The sequence below is a fragment of the Centroberyx affinis genome, unplaced genomic scaffold (genome assembly GCF_046629955.1).
Source record: "Centroberyx affinis isolate AG114_WGS23_722 - 3 ecotype Tasmania unplaced genomic scaffold, CSIRO-AGI_Caff_v1 ptg000366l_1, whole genome shotgun sequence".
Taxonomy (NCBI): domain Eukaryota; kingdom Metazoa; phylum Chordata; class Actinopteri; order Beryciformes; family Berycidae; genus Centroberyx; species Centroberyx affinis.
Genome location: NW_027279037.1, coordinates 219,715 through 234,880, shown reverse-complemented (window position 1 = coordinate 234,880; position 15,166 = coordinate 219,715). Strand labels below are relative to the sequence as shown.

Here is a 15,166-nt window from a genome sequence, read left to right as displayed (position 1 = left end):
TTGCCCATTGCTCGCTGAAGAGGTTTGGTACCTGGGACAGAAAGCGGATGCCAAGGGAGTTCACACAATTGATACTAAGATTAAAGCTGTTGTAGTGGCTCCAGCTCCAACTAACACAACTGAGCTCTAGGCCTACTAAGGGTTACTGCTCCACCTCCCTCCCAACCTCTCTACTCTGCCAGCTTCCAATTACACTACAAGTTCAGTAGGGATACTGCAGCAAGGAGATTCACTGTATGTAAATAAGAACCATTAAAAAGTCCAAGTACTGAAGTCAGCTGAGATCGTAATGAAGGAAATGGACAGCAAAAGATGTGACACTTTCAAATGTCCATGAGCATGTGCTCAAAGGATAGCCTTCTGTTAGTAGAGCCTCATTTGCTAGAATTGCAGAGCCTCTTCACCCAGCATTTGGAACTGTGTGAAACATGGATGTATTCAAATGGTTATTCCCCCACAAGGCATGAGTGCACTGACCAAGTTGTTGCGGCAGTCCCACCAGGATCAAGGGCCTGGTAAGGTAATGTGCCACAAATGGACCAAGATGTGGAAAGAGAAGTCAACCAATCTACAGAACAGGCAGTCTGCTGCAACATGATTACAACCATGGTAATGTCCAGAGAATCCTCAAATTCAACATGCGGATTGTGGAAAATGGGAGCACTTGCTGCTGATTTTTGTCCCTATTCTAAATGGATGGATGTGTGCATCCAGAAAATATGGCAACTACTCATGCAACAATTGCGGTTTAAAGTTTCAAATGCTGGTGAGTAAAAATGTCAGTTGTGCAGAGTTTGCAGAATTAGTGGAAAAAAAATGGAATTAAAACATTTGACTTCAGCATCTTTTAACCATCATATATATTGGCTGATCAAGCAGGTCGGACCTTAAAGAAGGAAATGAGGAGGATGTAAGGTGAGAGGGAGAGCTTGTGAACTAAAGTGTCCAGATTCCTGTTTAATTACAAGATTAGTGCAGATACTCTGCACTCTGCCATGCATACTAAGCTACTGTTCAGGGCTTGTCTTTGGCAGAGACATCAAGAGAGAATCATGATATATGTGTCACTTTGTACCTGGGGATGAGGTTTTCATGAAAAGCTATCACTACTGTCCCCAGCAAATCCCTGCATCCAGTGAGAGCCACATGCAGACCAGATAAAAAAGCATGAGCTGAGTTAGATTGACCCCTGTACCCCTGTACATCTGAGATAGTGAGCAGTTCCTTCACCTCGGCTTCAGAGCAAACTCAAAGCCCTGAGGTTGTTGTCTGCAAGCTTCAGAGAAATCCTCAAAAGAGTAGCCTTCTTGAAAGACTCAGGCACAGTAAAAAGTTCTGTAACTAGTCACTAAGTCACCAAGTAGTCGCTGATCATCAGCGCCTGGCAACTCAAAGTAAATATAAAGGTAGTCTACCTGAGAGAAGCACCCACAAGGATGGCAAAATATCACTGAAAAACTAATATTTTTGTTGAATATTGTGATTGTAATTTGATTCACAATAAATGTAGACATAATATTTTCAATGCTTAAATTATGCTCAAAATGGAGATGAGACACTAAAATAAAAAATTTAACTTGGTTTGCAAAATTTGAATAAAATTACATCTCTAACATTTATCATGATTTTTAGACTTTTGTTTAGGAGGCTGAAAAAAAAATCTGCCTTTTACGATTTGTAAATTGAAATAGGCAATATTGCATTTTCCTTTTTTTTTATTCATTCATTATGTAGCCCTAGTGTCCAGACCAAACCAATCACAATTCACAGATACAGTAAATAAATAGATCATGTGAAATTAGAAAACTATTAGACACATTTGGAATCATTTATGATGAACTGTCACAAATTTATGTTGTTGTCTCATTATGATGAAGAAACTACATGGATGCAATACCACAAATTCACATAAAAATGAGAGTAATCCCAGTTTCTAAAATGAATGTAATTTTAGAGCTGTCAACAAATCGATACAGCGGGTGAGAAAACAGAATTCTGCTGATGTTACTAAGAATGCTAAGACGATTCTATTTTTTAGCATAGCATCATTCCAAGAACAATGGAGGGACTGAGGAGGGATTATGGGCTGATTTGTCCCATTTTTATTACCTTGGGATAAGCAACAGCTGGAGAGCAGCTCCACAGCCCAGTATTTACAGGAGACTATTCTGTCAGATTGTATCAACCGCTCTCAAATAAGATTGAATGAATCAACAGAGAGATGAAGGCTTTATGTCTTTGGGGCAATTCTGTAGTTTGGACTTGGCCAGAAAAACACAAGCTGATGATGTGGCCATCATTTCACAGCTTGCTCATCATGGCATTGTAATCAATTGTCATTATATTTCAACAACCATATTAAATAGCATATAAGCCTTATGGTTCACATTGGTTTTTAGATAGGTAGTTAAAACTCACCAATTTGAAGCTTGAGGCTTGAAATCAAAACCCAGTAAATTATACTTTTTTCACACTTTCATTTACCAGCAAAGTCTCAGGTAATAAACAAAGGGTACTAATTTGTGGCAATATTGGTTGCTTATGACAACGGTTGCTTAACTGTGCACACCACTCAATTAAAATGAAAATCTCCCCCTCAGACCCATTTACAGTTAGATATCATCAATCTGTGATGTTCAGTGCATTCCAAGAGTTATTTTGTGATCATTTGTGTTATTTTTTGTGTGCCCACGTCTACTTCTACTTCAGTTAGTGATTTCTTATATTTCCCAAAAGGCCTTTGGACAACCCCGAGAGAATGGGCCTTAACTTGTTTCTTTCAGCCATTGGTCTCATGTGTAGGTGGAGAGAGCAATAGTAATAGTGATGGCATTAGCAATAATAAGAGCAAGAGAGTGAGTTTGTTCAGGTTGAGAAAAAGCAAGAGTCACGTCCCTTTACTGAAAACGCAAAATGTCTTGTGCCTGCATTGCATTCTGGTCTATTGAGGCTACTGTTGGTGGAGAAATTGGTATCACTGACTCTACTACGATGGATTTCTCCCTGTATGATTGTTGAACGTCGGTGCAAAATGGTGAGTCTAGAAAGAAGCCTTTTGTCTTTGACTCTGAGGGACTACACCAAAACCTGACGTTTATGTTTTAGATAGCTGAAGATTCTTGTGCTATTAAACTCCATTGTAGCTGCACTGGAAATATCTCGACATGACATCACATCATTTACATGTGGCCAGCTATCCATGGGATCAGAAAAAAATCCAGCACCAAACAACAAAATGGGCCTAGTAATGCAAGGTATGTCACCAATAGCTATTTTTTAACAGAGTTGGTGTTTTGGGGTGGATTTTCCCTTTAATTCATGGAAAAAGAACCTTTTGCTTTAATAGCAGCAGTTTGCAACAGTGTTTGGATTAGTGTCTACCGACTGATTTAGGAATTTTCTTTCTATCATTTCATGATGAAAGATGACAGACTTTGTTATTCTTTGTTTGAGCTTATTTTTGCAGAGGACAGAAGATTGTTCCCCAAAATACCTTGGTGTTTGGATCTATTCATTTTCTCCTTTATCCTGACCCATCCCCCAAAAAATGAAACAGCCCCATAGAAAGATGCTGAACAGCATGCTGAACAGTAGGTATTATTAAGATGATGGGCTGTATTGGCTCTGCACCAAACATATATTTTGGAATTAAGACCAAAAAGTTCAAAAGTTCACCTTGGTTTCATGAGACCAGAAGACCAGAGGACTTTACCTGGGCGGGCCTGGTAAAGCCTATGTGTGGGAAACACTGGTATTGGCTCTGAACGAAACATATCTTTTGAAAAAAGTTCTACACTGATTTTATCAGACCAGAAGACATTTATCCATGGTTTTTGGAGATTAACTGTATCTTCTTGCATAATTGGGACTGGATGTCCTTTTTAGTGAGAAGTGGCCTCCATCTTGCCATCCTACTCCTCAGCCCAGAAGTGCAGAGAACACACAACTGTTACATGCATGGAGTGGACAGACAGTTATTTTAAGGTTGCTGGTGGCCTCTTGGTAGCTTCCCTTACAGGCGACCTCTTTGCATAGTGATCCATCTTAGAGGGACGACCTGAACTAGGCAAAGTCCTGATGGTGCCATGTTTCCTCCACTTCTTCATTACAATCTTCACTGTGTTCCAGGAAATATTTAAGGTCTTTGAAATCTTTTTGTATCATAGATGTCCTAATCTGAAACTTTCAACAGCAAGATCTTGAAGATCTGGTGTTAGCTCCTTGTTGCCATGTTAGCCTCTGCACACTGAAATACACTTAGCAGCTAAGAAACCTTCAGTGAAATCCCAGTTTTAATTGGTCTAATCAGAATCACTATTTTATTTAAGATGAAGGCAAATTAGCTCTGTACAATGTGTTTAGTTAAATCCTAACACAATTACAACCAAGGGGTGTGCGCACTTATGCCACCAATGTGTTTTAAATTTTGTATAGATTGTCAGACATGAGTAGCCTTTTGTTTTTGTTGGTAACTATATCCAAATGACAGTGAAAAAAGTAGAAAATATGAAACTAGAAAAACTAGAAAGTAAAAACTGGAAATTTTGAAAGGGTGTGGGCCTATACACACACACACACACGTATAGGCTGTATATGTCAGTTTCATATATATGTAACTGTAAAAAATTACTAGGCCGGAAGATTGAGCATGTAACAACAAGACAGTATTTTCAAGATTTTCCCTTTTGTGTGTACTGACAAAGCAGGACAGTTTTCATTTAAATATCATTACCATTCAAAATGGTCACAGATTGATGAGCACCTTCTCGGGGGCCAAACTAAAACACAGATTTTGCCGAAAGCTGAGTCTTATTTTCCCAAACATCTCTTTTCCATTTGCCACAAGTGGTCAACTGTGTATTATGTTTGGCAAAGGCAGGAGTATTTTGCATGTATTCAAAGAGGATTAATGGTTCACACTACAAGCATGACCCTTTGTGCATACTTTTGTATAATCCATTGGTCTTGATGGAAAAAATAGTCCACATCATAATATTCTGCGGGTCGTTTTTGCAAGATGTGTTCAATCTGACCAAAAATAATCTTGTGTTGCTGTAACCTCAAGCCTCCATAGAGTCTTGCTGAAAAGCCTATAGGCCGACCCTCATGGGGATTTCAAATCAATGGCAATAATGACACCCAGACTAATAATTGAATTTTTCAAGTCAATATCCCACATGTAGTTTGATACTTTATTGTATAGGATCGTCATAATTAGAGTACATTCTTACTACTTGTAGTTAGGCCTATTAATTATAGAACTAAAAGAAATGACATTCATTGGGTCACTAGGCTACACATTAGGCATTCATACCTAAAGTGAAGTGTTGCGCCATTCTTTTATCATGCACAGCTATCTACCCACCTACATTCCTTGGAGGATCAAGATGCTTCAACTTGAAACCTCGTGGTGTCTTGTAAATCAAACACATCCAGCCACAGCCCATAGTGCAGATAAGCAGTTATACATGTGGTATGACTAAAAAAAAACAACCTGTGACGGAGAGAGTATCCACAGAGAAGATGATGACTGAAGGTTAAGATGAAGACAAGATGCGACTGTTCATGAAAAAATTGGAACAGCTGTCATAAAATGTACAATGTACTATGTACAATTTAGTGAAATGAAAAAATATTACCAACTTACATACTGACTAAATAAACAAACAAATAGCCTAAATACTACCCTAAATATTCAAACTTATTATTGTTATTATTATTGATTATTATAAATCTTGCCAGTTGTAGGGCTGAGCATTGGTGTTTTTTTGGCACCAACTGAATCACGTCAGTACTACCAACTTAGGAAATAGTTAAAACATTTGGTGCCAAAGTTTGGTACTTTAATACTTTAGTACGTTAATCTTAGCCTGCAACATCACATCACCTGTTATAAAACCTAGTGACTGCTGATTGGCTTGCTAGGTAACTACTTGCCACAGGCAGGAAAACAAATCTGTCCAGGTGTCACTACACCTTCATCTTTCAGTTTGCTCAAAGTAAACAATGTGGCAGAAACGGTCCACGGTCTGGCTACATTTCACAGAAGTTGACAGCAAAAGGGTGTGGTACAATATTTGTGACAACGAACTATCTGCCACTTGAAGTGTGATTTTCTTTTACAGTGTAAAATTGCATTTTTAACAAATAAATACTACTAACAATACTAATAAATAAATACTCATAAAGGCTTGTTTTATATTAAATAAATGTCACACTCAAGAGTTCAAACGTTACTTCTTTTAGTAAAAAATTATGCAACAGGCAAAAAAAAAATTGCTATTGCATTACAAAATCAGCTTTTATTCATCATAGATATGAAAAAGTACCGGTATCAAATTCAAGGTACCGGTACTGGAAATTTCCAAACGATACGCAGCCCTAGACAGTTGGTCCCACACCCAGCTGGCCGGCCAGCGGAGAGCTCCATGTGAGCGGGCCAAGCTGCCAGTGTGTCCCAGAGCAGCCAGGGGCTCCATTGTTGTTCAGGGTCGGGTTACAGCCCCACCAGGGGCCCCACCCTGCTCTCTTGGCAGTTCATCGCTGTTCTGAACAAAGTTGTCTTCTAATGCCAGGTTCCTTGACATGGATATCAAGAGAATCCTTTAGGAGAAGGAGGGGAGAGGAATGCCTGAGGAGAAAAAAAAAATAGCCTCCTACACAACCACCATCTGCCTTAGTGTAGGCCGTCTCTTCAGCCAGTCAGTCCCCGTGCCACACCAAGTTAATGGGTGAGATTGTGTAACTGCTTTCATCTAGTCAGCTGGGGCTCTAACAGACAGCCACTGAGCTGCTCAGATCCTCCTCTGAGCTGAGCTTCAAGGGCAGCCATTTTAGGAGCTGACTATGTGCGCTTAGGTGTTCAGCCAGCACACAACATGGACCCACAGATCTGATCCTCTTCCTCAAAGGCAGGCAGGCTGTCACTTGAGAGCTGCTGACAGAAATCTATCTGCCAGATGTACAGTGCTGTGCCCAAGCCCTCTGCCCACACAACTCAGCAGAAAACACCTCGCACTCTTGCCAGACTGACTTTGCCTAGTCCTTTCATTTCTGGGGGACATTATCTCTCACATCAAGAGATTTTCAGAAAAATGCTGGAGCCCCATTCCATGGAAAAAAACAGAGAAGGTCAGAGCCAGTGGCACGTTAGCTACACTTCTTCAAAAAACCAGAGGAGGAATAAATACGTTTTTAGGAACTGTCAACTACGTTCCACAAGGGGGTCTAAAAATGCAAAGCATGTCTGAACTTCCCTTTTTTTCAGAGCTCTGCAACCCTGGGCTTGAAGAGCAGACAAGAAGGGGCGGAGAGGAAGGAGAGAGAAGCAGAGGGGGAGAGCAGGCCTGAAGGCCTGAAGGGGAAGGGGAAGGGTGGGAGGATAAGAGAGGTAGCATGAGAGCATGACCAAGCCACCTGGGAGACCTTCACTGGTGAGCAACAGAGGACAAAGCCATCAGACTGGGCTCCCCAGATTCCAAAGTCTACTGACATTTGTTAATCACCAACCGGTCTCTCTGCATCGGCGAGCTCTGCCAGCAGTCACACCCTCTACTCAAACTGGCTGACAGCAGCTGCTCTGTCTGAAAGAGGGCCTTTGAATAAGCCAGCATTAAGCTGATTAGGAGTACAGAGGTTTTGTCCTTAACTGTTGGTTAGTGCCACCATCTCATGCCGTTGGGGAGAGGAAAGGCCACGGATATGTTACACTGTACGGCCAGAATCACAGCTACAGATAATTCATCTGGCAAACAAGACAGGACGTGCATCTTGTCAACTCAATAATTGATGACCCACTGATTGAAAATGACAGCCTGCTTTTTAAAGGAAAAATACAGTGGCAGTAATAGCAGGTAGCCCGAGCCATGGAAATTGATTTTCGCAGAGATTAGATGACAACATCAGAGAAAAATCAATACATTTTTATTTTCAAGAAAGTGCAAAGGCAACCAAAAATACTTCAAATTCTGATCTCTTCAGCCAACAGTGTCCTGCAGGTTTAATCAGACTCAGCCCCGATGAGGAGATAGAGGAGAGTGAAACACAGTAGAGAAAGATCTCATTGTGCTTGCAGAAGAGCAGCAAAGGTTGCGTCACAGGACCAGGGAGAATTTGGCCTCTTGCACAAACAGCAGATAGAGAAGCTGGAGATCAAGATGGCTACTCCCATGTCAGCAACCCTGGAGAACTGGACATGCCGGATCAACATGTGCTATACAGGCCAAGTTAAATCTAACAGCATGGCTAAGCTTTACACCCGCCCAGTAACCAAGCTTGAAGCCAAATTTTACAGAATTGATAGACAAATGCATATTTGAAATAATTTTCTAAATCAACATTAACACAAATTAGCAGTGTTAGGAATAACTGTGTTACAAAACAGCATATTTGGGAGGAAACAAAAAATATGATCTTCCAAATTGTAACCAAGCTGACAAGATGATCATATTCACGAAGAACGGTGTCCATAATCTAAACGTAATGAATTATGCATGGGACTTCTGATTATTTAAATGATAGTTGTGGCTCAGAAAACCTTGCCAAACTCTCACCTCTCCCATCTCTTCCCAATAGCAACAAGTATTAGCTGATAGAGCAAAGCCCCACTACAACTGTAATTAACAGTAACCTAATTCCAGAAAATAATAATCCCTAAAACCTTGTACACACCAAAGCTTGGCTTCAAAATAAAGTCTGTTATCTAAGTCTAGATAACAGTGCGCCTCACAGGGAGACACCAGTACAGGAGTCCAGGTTTGATGCGAATGAGATTTGTTTACATGGAAGGAGCTTTTTTTCATGTTTTTATTGTGATTGTTTCGTCCAAAATGTATTGCGGCGCCAGACTTCTGCTGCACACCACCAAGGTAAGACAAACAAGTCCACAACCAGAAGCCTTTGCATGCTGGCTCTCTTTGTTAATAGTCATTGTACCAGTTTCAGATGCTCTGATAGGGATAGGGATAGGCGCTCACAGGTGTGACATGGTCGACAATCTCACACCAACGTTTCACCTCAACACGGGGATTTCCCACACCATGAAAATTTTCCTGGGGGTGGGTGGGAGGGGGGGGGGGGGAAGACTTGCCATACAACTCTTACCTGTTTGTAATGACACACACATAAAGTATGTACCTCTCAATTCTGACTAATCAAGGCAGTCTGCGGAAATGGGCTTGAGCACAAGCTCTCACTTCAAATTTCGTATTCTTCACGCAACATCCCAAAATATGCAAATTGGTTACTTGTTGTGTACTTATGAAGCCACAGTTGTTGTTTTTTAAACAAATGTAAATTCTAATACACAAGTTTATTGTTTTTCTTTATTTTGGTGACATCAGGAGTATTATAGTCTTGGATTTTTCATTAGATTTTATTCTTATATAGTTTTCAATTTTTATTTCAATTTCAGTTTAGTTTTAGTTTATTTTCTGTGCAGATGTGGTCGTTTTAGTTTAGTTTTAATAAAAAAATGTTTTTGCAAATGTTTACTTTTGGTTTAGTTTTTATTTAGTTTCAGTTCTGGTTTTAGTACTTCTGGTAGGGGTGGTATTTGATATTTGATTTAATGTAATAAATAGAGTTTATTTTTCTACCGAGCAAGTGTCACGCCTAGCCTTTTTTGGTTTACTTCAGGGGTGGTATTTGATACATTTCAACTATATTTTTTACTTTATTTTGGTAAGTTTTACCAGTAGACAAGATTGTTTTAGTTCCGTTTTAGTTTTTTCACAAGGTCTCGTTTTATGTCAGTTTACAACAATGTTTTTTAACACCTAAAAAACTAGGTGTTAAAAAATATTGCTGTGATAATATTGGTGATGAGCAGTCATTGCTCTGGTGTTTTGCACTGTATTTCCCAGCTATCACTTCACACCAGTGTCACCAGTACTTTAACGTCACTGGGCTGACTGCAGCTCCCAAACCACTAAACCCACCTGGGCTTTTCTACTGAGACTAGAGAAATGACTACAAATAACAGAATGACTCAGCCGGTGCTTAACAGTGACCGTGTCCACAGAGACGGTATCTACACTATATAAATATATCAAACATGTTTTGTAAAACGTTCACAGATCCTCAACCAATATCATTATATCAACAGAGGACAGTGACAGAAAGGTCAGCAATGGACCTACGTTGGTATTTTTAACCTGCTAACCGAGTTTGACGTTATTTGAATTAGCTGTGAAATGTTTACCTGATCTTTGACTACCAAGAAATTGCCAGTTGTCTCAGAAGTTGTCATCTAAAGCCATGGTGTTTATAACAGTAGATCAACTACAGTAGGCAATGGTAATTTGACTATGCAGAATAAAAGTGTGTTGGCTTTTTGATTATCTACCAACACTGTTGTACATATAAACCCCAAATGTATTATAATGCCATGTGGCTCTAGGATCTATAATGCTATAAATGTTGAGCAGTCAGATAACTTAAAATGTTCTTTCCCATATTATTGAAGGAGACAAGTTTTGAGGTGGAACGTCCAAGTTTGGAGTCAGGAGGCCCAAGTTCTGGAGGAAGAGGTGGAGCAACCAGTGGACGGGTGGAAGGTGGAGAGAGGTAGAGCCATTGGGGGGGGGGGCACCTGATCAAGACGAGCAAGAGAGCAAAGCAGCTCACAGCGTGTCGACTGGCTGAAATAAGGGTAGGAGGTACTTCTTTCAGAATGTCACCCTAACTATTATTTAGCCGTCTTTGTATTGATCTGGGTAGAACACCTATTGGTATTCCTTGTTATTTTGCACCCACAGGCTGAAAGAGATGCCATGACTCCAGGCGAGAAGGATGAAGACCTTGAAACGGTCCTCCCTCGTCTCCCTGGAGTGATGTTTGATGTGCGTGCGCTGAAAGACGCAGCAACAAGGCTACTAGTCATCCCAGCCATGGACAACCTTGCTGCACTTGCCTGAACTGCTGGGAGATGCCAACGGCGAAAATGTTGTGGACAGGCACCGGGGCAGTGTGCCTGCCACAGGGCACATGTGGAACTTACACCACGCAATATTTAATTGAAAGTTTTCATATTTGTTTGATGATGAAATGAACATTGGTCTGTTTCAATATTAGGGTCTTATTTGCATGGCTAGCCTGCCCGCCCACCTTGCCGTCACACTTGATTTTTTAATCTTAGTAAACACTTTACTGCACAGTCTGCTCTTCCTAAACGCGACACCTACACACCTCTGACTCTACACAGCGCCCAATTATGCAAAGTAATAATCAGAGTGAAAAGGAGATTCTAGGAATGTATCTGTAACTATAAAATACAAATAGAAAAATCTGATTTAGAAGAATTGTTTACACACTTTAAAAAAAAATATTATAACCTTTCTTTATGTTATCATACACCAAATTATTTATTAGGCAGTTAAGGCTAAAGGTTTGTAAATTTTAACTTCTAATAAACTAATTGCATCCTTCTTCCTTGAATACATCGCTAAAGGATTTTAGCATTTAGGGTGGATTCTCCATGAGAAAAGTCAAGCAGTGTAAGCATATGTAGTTCATGACTGGATGGCATTTGAGTTGAATTCCTGAGTTTTCAAAGAAATTCAGTATATTCTGTTTTTTCTGAAATCACTACATTGCTCCTATTTACCTCTGCCAAGGAGGGAATGTTTTCACCCCGTTTGTCTGTCTGTCCGTCTGTTAGCAGGATATCTCAAAAAGTTGGCCACGGATTTGAACAAAACGTGGTATGAAGGTTGGTTATGGGCCAAGGAAGAACTGATTAACTTTTCATGTTGATTGGCCAAAAGGGGGCGTGGTGGTGGGCATGGCATGTCACCAAAAGGTGCATAACTTCCTTGAGCACATTTTCTAGTTTGCCAATGCAGTCATGTTAAATACCTAAGATAGCATGGTAATGGATTCACATCAAAAATGCTTTCCCCTTATTTTCCACTGATTTAATTTCTAATATAAAGAGATGTGAGTCATTTTGAATATGTCAACTTGAAGGACATTTGCTATTTTTTTCAGAAAAGAATCAGTGCATCTTTGGCTGGATTTTTGTTTTACCTGGGGAGGCTGGAGGAAATCAGTCACTTGTTGTTCCACCCTATCCCTGACATTGGGTGCTCAGGCACAATCACTAGACCTCTCCTAGAATAATAAAACCATCCAGAGAAGTCTTTACTAACTAAAGCTGTGATCTTCTGTCTGTTTATAAATCTCTTATACATGTGCCACAATCTCTTTAATTTGGAAGTATCAGGAAGTCAAATGGGACTGTGCTATCACAGCATCCAACCTGTAATTTTGTCCATCACACTTTTTCACATAAAATGTTCCAATCAAACCATACATCAACAAACTATGTCTACCTTGGTCCTCTTATACTACAACTAACAACATTGCAGAGGAGTTTTTGAGAGAGAGGAGATGAAGGATGATTCAGACAGTTAGGGTTGTAGTTTCATACGCCAGTTTTATTCAGGTATAAGAAGTTGAGTGCACTTCATTTAACCTGCAATATTACAGTTTCAACTAATCATGAGCCTTTGGTTTTCATACTGTTAGTCTGAAAAACAGGACAGAAAAGTCAACCTTAAATGTAAATGGGCACTTTTTAAATGAAACTGTGGAGTTTTATAATAATATTGAAACATATTCAAATGGACGGACTTAATTTGGTGCTTAATGTGGTGATGCAGAGTTCAAGGTATATTTATCAAAAATTAAATTAAAGCACAGTACTTTCCTCTGAACCTGAAAAATAAAAAACAGATGAGGACTAAAGTATTGAGTAGTTTCTTTAATGTACAGTATCACAAGAAGTGATTAAAAAGTTTATTTAGTAAAATTTTTCCCTCACTTACAATTTTTACTAATTCCCACAAAAAGCAAGAACCTGTCTCAACATCAAGCGTTTTTTGTTGCAAAAATAACATAAAAACAATATCCTGGAGGAATCTAAATCTGTTCAGAATGGACAGTTTGTGAGTCTAGACTTGGATGGATTCCATCTATATTAGAGAAATATAACAGGTCCAAAACTGGCTCAGACAAAACACCAAAACAGTGAAACAGCGAGTCAGTGACTGCCACTACTATCCAGGCTGCCCTGAGTCGCAAATAGAGCCGCCACAGACACTGACGTGAGGGTCAGCACAACTGACTCACTCCTTTCCATGTCTGTGGGGAATCTTAACAGACCATTTCCATTTCTGCTGTAGCAAAACTCACTCAACCATAGCCTCCTACTTAGCCATGACATTAGTTTTTATCACAGTAGCTCTGCATGTAAAACAGTGTTTTGAAACTGTTACTTTAAAGTTTTATGACTGTCTATGGAAATTATGGTTTAGATATTTAGTGGAAACCCCTGTAAACATGCTGTGAAGTTGTTAATGAGACATCTCCAAGTGGAAATACAGTAATAATGAGCAGAAAAAAGGACTTCTCAGCCAAAAAAAGGAGGCGCACTACAGCGCAGTAAAGTTGATCCCACAGATTATGTCTTCATATAAACAGAACCAGTGGCTACCAAAAAAAGAAAAAAAAAAAAACCCCAAAAAACATCAACTGACAATGTGGTGGTAATGCTTTTTTTTCATAGCAAGCCAGATACATTTATGATATAATTAGAAACACATTCCAACTGTATTATTTCTGGTGAACAGACGCGGTGCTGCTACTGGCCTCAACCCACTGCCAAAGGGTAACCAGGAAGCATAATTAAGGTTTGTGTACCACTGTAGGCCGACATGCATCCATATGTGCATGTAGCATGCATACATGCACTCACCTGCGCGCGCGCGCACACACACACACACACACACACACAGCACCATCACCCCCTCAACTACACACAGAATACAGAAATCCACTGTCAACTTGTCAGTGATTTTTCATGGCTCAGCCTCACCTGCAGGTCTCTAAACATTAAGCCACGTGGTCTGAATATGTCACAGGACATTATTCCCTAAAAAGGATCTCCCAAAAAATTCCTAATGCACGCTTTGCAAGTTATTTTGGTTCAGAATGGGAATGGCACACTCCAAAAGTTACGCAAGCCAACCAAAATAACAGTCTCCCGTTTGAACCGATTGTTTGGCCTGCATGCAGCTCACACTCGAGTTGGCTCACAGTTGGGCTTTTATCGGTCTGCATTGTAGTAGATAACAACACCGGTTCAAAACAGGAGAGCCTGTCTGACCTGACTGACCTTCATATTCCAATACTGTGCCCCTGCCTCATCCCTTCACACAAGCACACTGTATCGACAGATGAAACCACAACACTGCACCGTCGTCCCTCGCTGTGTTAATAAGTATGTAAGCCTCAGGTGCTGTTACTGTATAGTCCATGCATCCAAACTTGATGCAGAGAACCCCATACTACCTCTTGCTTTGGCCTAAAATACATTGATTCTTATACATGGATGAGAAATTGTAACCGTAATATGTTAATAATGTACTGTAATTTAATGGAAAATGTAAAAAATGACCACAATCTAACCACCTGCACCTGATGGATAGATATCTAATTCCAACTGAGTTTCAGCCTTTGTGTGACGAGAGTGAGGTGGACAGTGACCTCATCCATTACCTCTGCACTCCTCCCTCTCTGGCGTCAGAGCGGAGAGCTTCCTTAAACGATGTGATCACATGGTGCTGCTCATTTGAGGAAGTCTGAATACACAGAGATGAGACATCGATCCCACCTGGCCGATCAATGGACCAGGCCTATTCAGAGGAGATGTGAGAAATCAATAGTGTTCAGTATAAACGTTTTGTCATAACATTCATCAGACATCTACTGGAATGGAATGAAACAGATGGGATTGGCCTGGAATGGAATAGAATACAGCAGAGCTGAACAAAAGAGAGTAGAACCGGCCAGATGACAGTGATGTCACCGGAGACGTCGCCATGCAAGTTGCCGCTTATGATACACAGCGACAAATATTAAATATCAACGCGATACATTTTGTCATTTAAGTTTAAGATTAAGCTTTATCATTATGCTACCTTCAGTATGGAACTGACTCTGATGTTAATTCAAAGATTTTTGTTTTGTGACATCAGGGCGGCATTGTGACACATCTGTCTCTTCTAAGCACAGTGACCCTGCATTAGGCCTAAATCACCCGCTGTGCAGAAACATGTTCATGCCCTAATCACAGTAAGACTGAGACTGTAACGTGTATAATGAA

General features: G+C 40.1%; 1 protein-coding gene across 2 annotated transcripts in view; it reads right to left on the bottom strand.

Moving 5' to 3' along the window:
• The window catches only part of znf462 (zinc finger protein 462), a 55,977-nt gene that overhangs the window by 30,580 nt on the left and 10,231 nt on the right, over nucleotides 1-15,166 (bottom strand). The window lies entirely within an intron of this gene.